At 40.3% G+C, this 10383-nt stretch overlaps 1 long non-coding RNA gene across 1 annotated transcript; it reads left to right on the top strand.

Annotated features, from left to right (window-relative positions):
* Position 1: 1 nt before the first annotated feature.
* Positions 2-1092, top strand: LOC114406970. The gene is made up of 3 exons (XR_003665572.1): positions 2-309; positions 433-659; positions 1024-1092. It is a non-coding gene; the product is annotated as an uncharacterized LOC114406970 (long non-coding RNA).
* Positions 1093-10383: the final 9291 nt, after the last annotated feature.

Below are 10383 nucleotides of genomic sequence, written 5' to 3'. Positions count from 1 at the left end.
TCAAAATGTGCAGTGGCTTTAAATATTTTAGAAAAGTTGATGACCTTTGGTTCAAATCCTATTTTGTGTTGTTTTTCTCTATTTTTATATTCAGGTGTTCACAAACAACAAAAAGTAGCGTAAACAACAAAAAAAGCAATGTACTGGGCTATGCGAGAAAGCAATAAACAAACATTGGGCAGCGTGTGAGAACAATAGGCAGGTATAGGACTGTGTGAAAGTAGATATAATAGACAGAACAAAGTGCCAATATTAACGCTGTTCGGGCATCGTTTATTGTTGAAGAATGCACAAGACTTGGTTTTGGTGGTGAGATGATCTGATAAATTATTACAAATGCACCAATATTAATGCATGATTCTGATTTATTCTTTCGTTTAGTGTTTGTGTACTGCTCCCTAACTGAACCTTATGTTGCACATGTGATGTCAGATGTTCTTTCCTCTGAGTCTGCCGTTTTTCTTAGTAATACTATGCCCATTCAGGATGCAAATATATATGGATGTAGTTGGTCTATATGCTATCAAAGTGTTTCATGACTCCTGTTAAAGTCAGACCTACCAATTAACTTGGTGAGGCTAGCTGCTAACAGGGGGGCTAGTGGTATTGATGGGTTACTTAGCACAGCCATTGGTTTTTCTGTAGGATGCAACAAAAAGGTAACTTTTTAGATTGAGAACTACCCATTTCACATATTAGCTGCTGGTTGCTGTAGTTAACAGTCTCTTGTAGGATTATACTGTTGGTTTAAAATAAGGAACGTTTATATTAAGCATATTCTATTAAGTAGTATGTCTTATTTGGGGAAATAATTAGTTCAATGTATGTCCATTGCTGCTGTACTATTTTGCTATAAGAGAACTGGGAACAGGGGATTGATTACTCCCATTTATTTGTTAGAAACTTCATCTCTTTGTTTTGATTCTTTGACAATTGTTTTTCCATTTATTTTTTGCTTCAATTGTTTACCATATTTTCCTTTCTCTTTTTAATAGTTTCTTTTAATTTCACAATTTCATTCAGGTGTTGTGTGTAATTGGAGATATTTCTTTATTGCATGAGACAAACGGTCTGACAATTTTCAACCAGCGGTAGGAAATTATCTACCAAATATTCACTTCGTATAATGTTTGTTTATGCATTGTTTTGGAAATGCTTGTCACTAGTATATTGATATACACTTTTACTGTTAGGTGTCTAGTCTCATTATACGTACAATAGTCAATTGAATTAAGTAATCATCTTACATAGGGTAATTTGGATCCATGTATTTATTACTTTAAATTCTGTATCCTTGGTGTAGATGATGCACATGGTTTACACTAGTATATTGTTCACTGCAATAACTACTTGTTTGAAGAATCCATCAGTAAAGATTATTAGAGTTTGAGATAGGTTTGAGAGAAGAGAGAGGAAGCAAAAGATGAAAACTGATTATGATTACACTCTAAACAAGCTAGCACATCTGTCTGTATTTACAGTGACACAGTTGTTAGCATCTCAACTAACTTCAACAAACTATCAAACTAACAGAAAATAAACAGTTAAGCTAACTCTAACTAACTAACTACAATTGAACTAACTGCATACTTAACTGACTGTACATTTATCTCTAATACCCCCCTCAAACTCAAGGTGGATGATTTCCAGAATGGAATTCAGCCACATTGAGTTTGTCTCTTAGAAACATAAACCTAGAAGGTGCCAAAGGCTTTGTCAAAGCAGCTGCCCATTGATCAACAGCTAGAATGTGATGAACCAGAAGTTGCTTTACTAGAACTCTCTCATGAACCAGAAGTTTCTAGAATTAGTTCCATTGTAACTATTCTTTGTTTGTGAGAGTTCTAGCAAAGCAACTTCTGGTCCGACACATTTAGTTTGAGAGAAGGGGGGGTATTAGAGATGAATGTACAGTTAGTTAGAGAGATGCCAATAGTCATGTAACTGTCTATATATAGATAGGTGTGCTATCTTGTAAACTCAAATCGTAGATCCAACACTTTGAGAGGAGTGTTTGTAAATGGTGTTTGGATTGATGAATCTAGAAGGGTGAAGGAGGAGATATGCTTGTTCTTCAAGAACAGATTTCAGGAGGAAGAGTGGGTGAGACCTAAACTAGATGGGGTCAGCTTTAAAGCCATTGGACAGCAAGACAATGACAGATTATTGGAGCTTTTCACTGAAAAAGAAATTAAGAATGCGGTGTGGGAGTGACAAGACCCCTGGCCCAGACAACCTTAACTTCAAATTCATTAAGGAATTTTGGGAAATTATCAAGGTTGATGTGCTTTGCTTGATGAATGAATTTTTTGTTCACGAAACTCTCCCAAAGGGTTGCAATGCATCTTTCATTGCTCTCATTCCCAAGGTAAATGACCCTCAAATTTAAATGAATATAGGCCTATTTCTCTAATAGGTGGCATATACAAAATTGTGACAAAGGTGTTAGCAAGGAGGTTGAAGGAGGTGCTGCCAACATTAATAGATGAGAGACAAACAACATTCATGGACGGCCGACATTTGCTACACATCACCCTCATTGCAAATGAAGTAATCCATGAAGCAAAGTCAAGGAACAAGCCGTGCTTGGTCTTCAAAGCGGACTTTGAAAAGGCTTACAATTTAGTATCTTGGGAATTCCTGCTATATATGTTGAGGAGGATGGGTTTTTGTGAAAAATGGATATCATGGATTGAGGGCTGCCTAAATTCAGCTTCTGTCTCCATATTGATTAATGGCAGCCCTTCGTCAGAGTTCATCCTACAAAGAGGCCTATGACAAGGGGACCCACTAGCTCCGCTATTATTTAACGTTGTTCTGGAGGGACAAAATGGACTGATGAGAGAAGCGATGGAGAAAAACTTGTTTCAAGGTTTCTTAGTGGGTAGAAACGAGGTGGAGGTTAGCATATTACAGTATGCAGATGATACACTCTTTTTTGGGAAAGCTATATGTTTAATAGAAAGCAATGAAAGTGTGGTGAATGTGTGAGATTTTACACAAAATTCAAACTTCAAGTGTTAGGATTAGTTATGGTTAGTTTCTCAGTTCAGAGGTCCTTAAATACCTCAGTTGCAACTAACTTGAATTAACTTTTCAAATGAACAATATCAGTTATATTCTTTTTCGATTTTTCTCTCTCACTCTCTCTCAATGTATCGAAATGGTATCTAGAGCCATTTTTTCGTAAGCATAGTTTTTCTGCGAGGTTCTCTACTGTGTGTTCATGGCTTCCGCTCCTTCCAATTCCGTTTCTCAATCTTTTTCCAACTCGATTGCAGAGAAACTTGATGATTCTAATTATCTACACTGGCGTCAACATGTTGAGCCAGTGATCAAATCGCACAAGCTGCAGCAATTTGCTATTAATCCCATTGTTCCACCACGTTACCTCACTGAGGACGATCACATCACTGATCGAGTCAACCCTGAGTAGGAAACCTGGGAGGTTCAAGACCAAATGCTTCTTGTTTGGCTACAATCTACACTTTCGAAGTCCGTGCTGTCGAGAGTTCTTGGTTCCAATCATTCGTATGAAGTTTTGAACAAAATCCATGAATACATTAGCCTTCACACCAAATCTCATGGGCGGCAACTTTGTTATGCCATGCGCGCGGTTAGTCTTGATGAAAAATTGATTGAGGAGTACTTGCGCAAAATCAAAGGCTACGTTGATGAATTAGTTGGCGTAGGCGTTCCTGTTCGTCACGAGGAGTACGTTGATGCGCTTCTCGAATTAGTTGGCGTAGGCGTTCCTGTTCGTCACGAAGAGTTAGAAGCGTATTCCCTCCATTGCCGAAATTGAAGCTCTTCTCTATGGTCATGAAACTCGCCTTACTTGCTACAATCGAGATGCTCAGATGATCAATTTTGCATCGCTAAACTACACCCAAGGTTACTCGCATCTAAACACCAACAAAAATGGTGGTTATCAAGACTCGTATGGCCGCGGCGGTGGCTGTGGTACCTTTTCTGATCAGAGTACTGGACACGGTGGTGGAAGCTCCGGCAGAGGCCGCAATGGTGGCCAGTTTGCTATCTTTCAGTGTCAAATTTGTCTTAAATATGGACATATTGCTAATGTTTGTCATTTCAGGACTGATGTTAGCTTTCACCCACATGATTCTCTAACTTTTTTTTATCCTACTACCATGTAGCTTATTCCTTATTCTACTGGTCCAACTAGAACCTCCAACACTTGGGTTAATCCCTTGGATTAATCCCAATTCTAAGTCAACGGGTTCGGGTCACAGTCAACCTAGTGCCATGCTCACGAACTCGGCCTCTCATGGAACTGGTTGACCTGGCTCTACTTGGATACCAGACTTTGGACCCAGTTTTCATTGGTGATTCTCAATTAAGCAGTTCACTCATTTTGATGGCCCAGATCAGATCTTCATAGGCAATGGTAAAGGTTTAAGTATCTCTAAAACTGGTTCCTCAACCTTTATGTCTCCTAATGACACTAGTATAACCTTTAAACTTCACAAATTGTTACATGTTTCTTCTATTTAGAAAAATTTGTCAAGTGTGAGTCAGCTTGCCAAAGATAACTCTGTGTTTTTTGAATTTCATCCTCATATTTGTCTTGCAAATCTCAAGAGAGACATAAAGTCCTCCTTCAAGAGGTTGTGGGCACTGATGACTTTTATTCATTTCACAATCTTCAACTTCAAGGCAATCTTCCCTGTTGATGCTACTTCTGTCCCTGCTACAAATGTTGACCTCCCTTATTCAATTGCTAATGTCAATAATAGCTCTAACAAAGGCTCAAAATCTGTTGTTTCTTCTTCCAATGTTGCTAATCTTTGGCATGCTAGGTTAGGGCATCCAAATGATAATGTTATGAAAATTGTTCTTAATCATTGTAACATTTCCCATTTGAATAAAAGCTTCACAAAATTTTGTTTCTCTTGTTGTATGGGTAAAACTCATTGATTACCTTCTCACAATCCTACTAATGTATATTCACCTTTAGAACTTATTTTCACTGACTTGTGGGGACCTTTACATGTTTCCTCATATGTTGGTTATACATATTATGTTTCCGTCATTGATGCTTTCTCTAGGTACACATGGATTTTTCCTATATAAAGTCCAATGGCGAAACCATCTCTATTTTCCAAAATTTCAAGTCCATGGTTGAGTTACAGCTTAATACTAAGATTAAGAGTATTCAGTCAGATTGGGGAGGTGAATACAAACCTTTCTCTAATCTCCTAGCTTCCTTTGCTATCTCTCATAGACTAATCTATCCTCACACTCATCATCAAAATGGTGTGGTTGAGAGAAAACACAGACACATAGCTGATTTGGGTTTAACCTTGCTGCATCATGCTTCTTTACCACTATAGTTTTGGGATTATGCCTTTACAACAGTTGTTTACCTAATTAACATGTACCTACTACTTTTCTTAAATTTGGTGTTCCTTTTGTTACCTTGTTCAATATAGAGAGATGAGAAAGGAGAGAGAAGAGAGAGAGGTGAGAGAAGAGAGAGAGGAGCGAGAGGAGAGAGACACTGGGTGGGTAAGAGTTACGAGTAGAGGTAAGAGAGATGTGAGGAACAGTGCAAGCTTCGGAAAGGAACCCCAATGGGGGTATGCCGGGACCAGAGGAAGAGTGTCACAAAAGGCAGTTGTTGTGAACTGGAGAGATCACAAAGACATCTCTTCATTTTACTTCACAAGGTTTGCGGACGACACCACGGAAAGGGAACTCTGGATGCATTTCAAAAGATGGGGTGATGTAAGAGAAATCTTCATACCCTATCGAAGGAATTACAATGGTAGAAGATATGGTTTTGTTCGATTTAAAGGGGTCCGAGATATACAACAGTTGGCTAGGCAGCTAGATAGCATCGTCATCAGAGGCATGAAGTTATATGTCAATATCCCCAAGTATAACAGAGAGAAATGAGCACAGGAAGACATAGGCAGACAACCACAGAACATAGGAGGAGCCATACACACACGAGTTCGGAGAGCCACACAGCAACGCCAAGGAAAACCACTATCTTATGCGGATGTAGTGAGGAAGAAAAACACCATTCACCAGCAAAGAAAGGACCAAAAGCAACTTTCTCAAGGAGTTGAAAACTACACTTCCTCAGTATACCTAAACGTGAAGAAAGAAGAAACCAAATGGCTAGAGGACGCGTGGGTTGGACGACTAAACAACCCGGCCATGTTCGAAAGGTTGGAGGAGGAGCTGAGATGGGAACTGGGACTAGATTTAGCCCCTAGATATTAAGGGGATGATCTAGTTCTCCTACCTGGAATGACTGAAGCTGAAGTGGAAAGAGTCATGAGTGGCGGCGTACAAGGAAACACGCCTCCCTTCTACTCGTTAGAGCGATGGAAGCCAACTATACGCCTGGGGAATAGAACGGTATGGGTCCATTGTTGGGGTATTCCACTCCATGCTTGGGATAGGAATTATATCAGGCATATTGTCGCGGGTATGGGAGTCATGGTGGATGTAGATGATGACGTTGAAGTCAAACGGAGAATGGATAGGGCACGAGTCCTTATCAGGACTCCATGGTCACCGTTGATTAACCATGTCATTGAAGTTCACATCGACGGCGAAATGTTCAAGGTCCACGCTGTCGAAGAATGTGGACCTATGGTCTGTGAGAACCATACCGGAGGACGATGCTACAGTGACTCTTCGGAGGAAATAGAGTCCACTGACAGCCTCGCCGGAGACGACTTCTCAGAACCGACAAGGCTCGAGGGAGCGCACCGCGATCTATGGCGAGACACGTCGACGGACCAGCTCCCCAACTCCCCACATAAAATTACCTTGCCAAACGCCGGCGCCGGAGAGCACATAGAGACCAGAATTACCACAGGCTGTAAGGAAGATGATTACTTGATGGATAAAGTTGTGGTCTCGTGGTTAATGACTGGAGTGAAGGACCCGATAACGGTCAACTCATCTATCGAGGTGCATGCATCAGAGAACCCACCTTTGGAAAGCCACCTCAACAACCATGAGTCTCGGGCTGCTGCGTTTCACGAAAATAGGCAGAGAGAGAAGGGAGAGAGTAGCGGGCTTCAGAAACAGCTCCATCAGCCATCACGTGACTCTGCAGAAGATAAAGGTCCATCAAAAGGAAAGGAAGCTTATATAGCTCATGCGGAAAATGAAACAGGAATCAGCTTGGGACAATAGCAAGAAGACATTGCAATATGGGCCTAATTTGGGCCTGCCATCTGTTTTACTAAATGAACCTGCAAATCACTTGGGCCTCACCCCCCCTAAAAATAACAATGAAGTGGGCTGTAAATGGCAAGTGCATTCTCGAGGAAGTTGGTCCCAAAGGAGACACCATAGGCAGGAAGGGCAACTAAATACCAACCAGGAGAAAGAAAATGACACACATGCAGACAGCAATAGTAGTGCTTCTAACAGTGGGACAAAGGACATCAGTAATGATCTCGAAGAGGAGGCAAACACAGGATTTTTACAAGCCCATGAAACAATCAACATGTGGGACATGATTCAACAATTGGGGGTGACATTGGGGAACACTGAAGAGGATCAGCAAAGCAGAATTTTAGAAAAAATAAGAAGTATGGAGGGCAGAGATAGGATAGAAGCTGAGAAGCTGGGAGAAAAGATAAATGATCCATGAATATAGCCTCATATAATGTCAGAGGCTTGGGGAGGGGAGTAAAATGGGCTGCAATAGATTGATTAACAAGGAGAGTGTTCACATGATGTGTATTCAAGAGACTAAGAAAGAAACAATTGACAAGTCCTTATGTCAGGCTCTATGGGGAAGTGTTGATGTTATGTGGGAAATGCAACCTGCTAACAACTCAGCTGATGGTATCCTTTGTATGTGGACTGAAACAGAATTCAAATTACAAAATAAGATAACTGGAAATGGCTTCATCTACCTGGAAGGGGAGTTCATTAGAGAAGCTCAGAAAGTGTGCATTGTTACCATATATTCTCCTTGTGACATACATAACAAGAGAATATTATGGGAAATAGTGAGGCAGCTGAAACAATCATCCCAAGTAGGGTTGTGGTGTGTGCTTGGAGATTTTAATTGCATAAGGAATCCAACAGAGAGATTTGGAAAATGTGAAAGGCTTTATGGAGACAACAGTATGCAGGAATTCAATGAATGGATTGATGATTTAGAGGTCTTGGAGGTTCCTTCTGTGGGTAGACAATTCACTTGGTTTAGACCAAATGGAGAGTCTAGAAGCAGATTGGATAGGTTCCTAATATCCCCTGAGTGGAGGGACAGATGGCCTGAAAGTGTGCAATTTACTTTGCCAAGGAATTTCTCTAACCACTGCCCTATTCTACTTAGACCTAAGGATGTTAATTGGGGTCCTAAACCCTTTAGGACTCTAAATTGTTGGTTAACAGACAAATCTTTCAAGGAAGTAGTACAGCAGTGTTGGGATTCTGTCCAAGTTTCGGGGTGGGGCGCATATGTATTAAAAGAAAAATTTAAGAGGCTGAAACACACAATAAAGAGATGGAACAAAGAACAATATGGAGACAACTTCAAAAAAGTCCAGAACCTGGAAGTTGAACTAAATAAGTTGGAGGAAGACACAATGAACAGACAGATGACTGACCAGGAAGTTTGCAAAAGAAAGCAGTTGCAGGAATCTTTATGGATAGCTGCCCAAGCACACGAATCGCTGCTAAGACAGAAATCTAGGTCAAGATGGATAAAGGAGGGTGATTGCAACACACGCTACTTCCATATTAGGATGAATGCAAATAGAAACAGAAATTGCATTAAAGGAATATTCATTGATGGAGTATGGACAGATGACCCCCATAAGGTGAAGGAAGAAATCAGAAACTTCTTCTCCAAAAGATTTCAAGAATCAGATGCTCAAAGACCCAACATTGATGGTATTAGCTTCAGAACCATAGATCAGCAACAGAATTCCTTGCTTGTGGCCCCATTTCAGGAGATTGAAATACAAAATGCAGTGGGGGAGTGTGGGAGTGACAAGAGCCCAGGCCTTGATGGCTTCAATTTTAGATTTATAAAACAGTTTTGGGATATACTAAAGCCTGATATCTTGCGCTATATTCATGAGTTTCATGCTAATGGTGCCATTCCCCGAGGATGCAATGCCTCCTTTGTAGCTTTAATTCCTAAAATATCAGAACCTCAACATTTGTGTGAGTATAGACCCATCTCATTAATTGGGTGTATGTACAAGATAGTGGCGAAATTGCTTGCGAACAGAATAAGAAAAGTCATGCCAGCAATCATTGATGAAACACAATTTGCTTTCATTGAAGGGAGGCATTTACTGCAAAGCGTTCTTATTGCCAACGAGGTAATAGATGAAGCCAGAAGAAGCCACAATCCTTGCCTTATATTTAAAGTAGATTTTGAGAAGGCATACGACTCGGTATCATGGGAATTTCTGTTGTACATGCTAAAGAGACTAGGATTTAATTCACAGTGGATCAAATGGATTGAAGGATGTATCAAATCTGCCTCAATGCTAGTTTTGGTAAATGAAAGTCCTACAGATGAGTTCCTCCCTCAAAGGGGCATTAGGCAAGGGGATCCGCTAGCACCATTTCTATTTAATGTAGTAGCGGAAGCTTTATCAGGGTTGCTGAGGAGGGCAATAGCAGAAAATCTGTATAAAGGCTATTCAGTGGGATCCAAAAATGTTAACATAAGCATTTTACAATATGCGGACGACACCATATTCTTTGGGAAAGCAAGTATGGAAAATGTGAGAGCTTTAAAGGCTACCCTGAGGGCTTTTGAGTTAATCTCAGGCCTAAAAATCAACTATGCAAAGAGTTGCTTTGGAGCATTTGGGGTAACCGATCAATGGAAGCTTTTTTTTTGAACTGCAAATATCATTTATATTGATAACTGAAAACTGAAAGTACCAGAGGTACTACAGGTTATATATAGAAATTACAACAGAAAATAGCCATATAGGCACCCAACCAAACCATCACATACAACCAGCCCTTCCTAAAGATTTAGGTAAAAACTAAAGACATTGCTGAGGACCACTGTGTGAAAGGGACAGTGAAGTCCTTTTCCCACCCCTTCAGCCAGGTCCACATAAGGAAAAGAGTGTTGTCTGCCAATTTAGAGATATCAAAGGATTGGTTTTGGAAAACAATATCATTCCAGACTTTCCAAATTGATGTTGTAGTTGCCAGCCACCAGATTTTCCATCTTCTACCAACAGCCCGATTTCCTACAGTAGGAGCATGTTGAAGAAAATTATCCATTGGTCTACAATGGATGGTCCTGTCTTCCTTCACCCAGGATAGAAATTCCCACCACAAAGGTTGAATTTTGTCACATGTGAAGAATAAATGGGGAGCAGATTCAGGCTTGCTGTTGCAGAAAGG

The sequence above is a fragment of the Glycine soja genome, chromosome 1 (genome assembly GCF_004193775.1).
Source record: "Glycine soja cultivar W05 chromosome 1, ASM419377v2, whole genome shotgun sequence".
In the NCBI taxonomy this organism is placed as follows: Eukaryota; Viridiplantae; Streptophyta; class Magnoliopsida; order Fabales; family Fabaceae; genus Glycine; species Glycine soja.
Note: the sequence above shows the minus strand (reverse complement) of the source record. Positions and strands in the feature narration are given on the sequence as shown.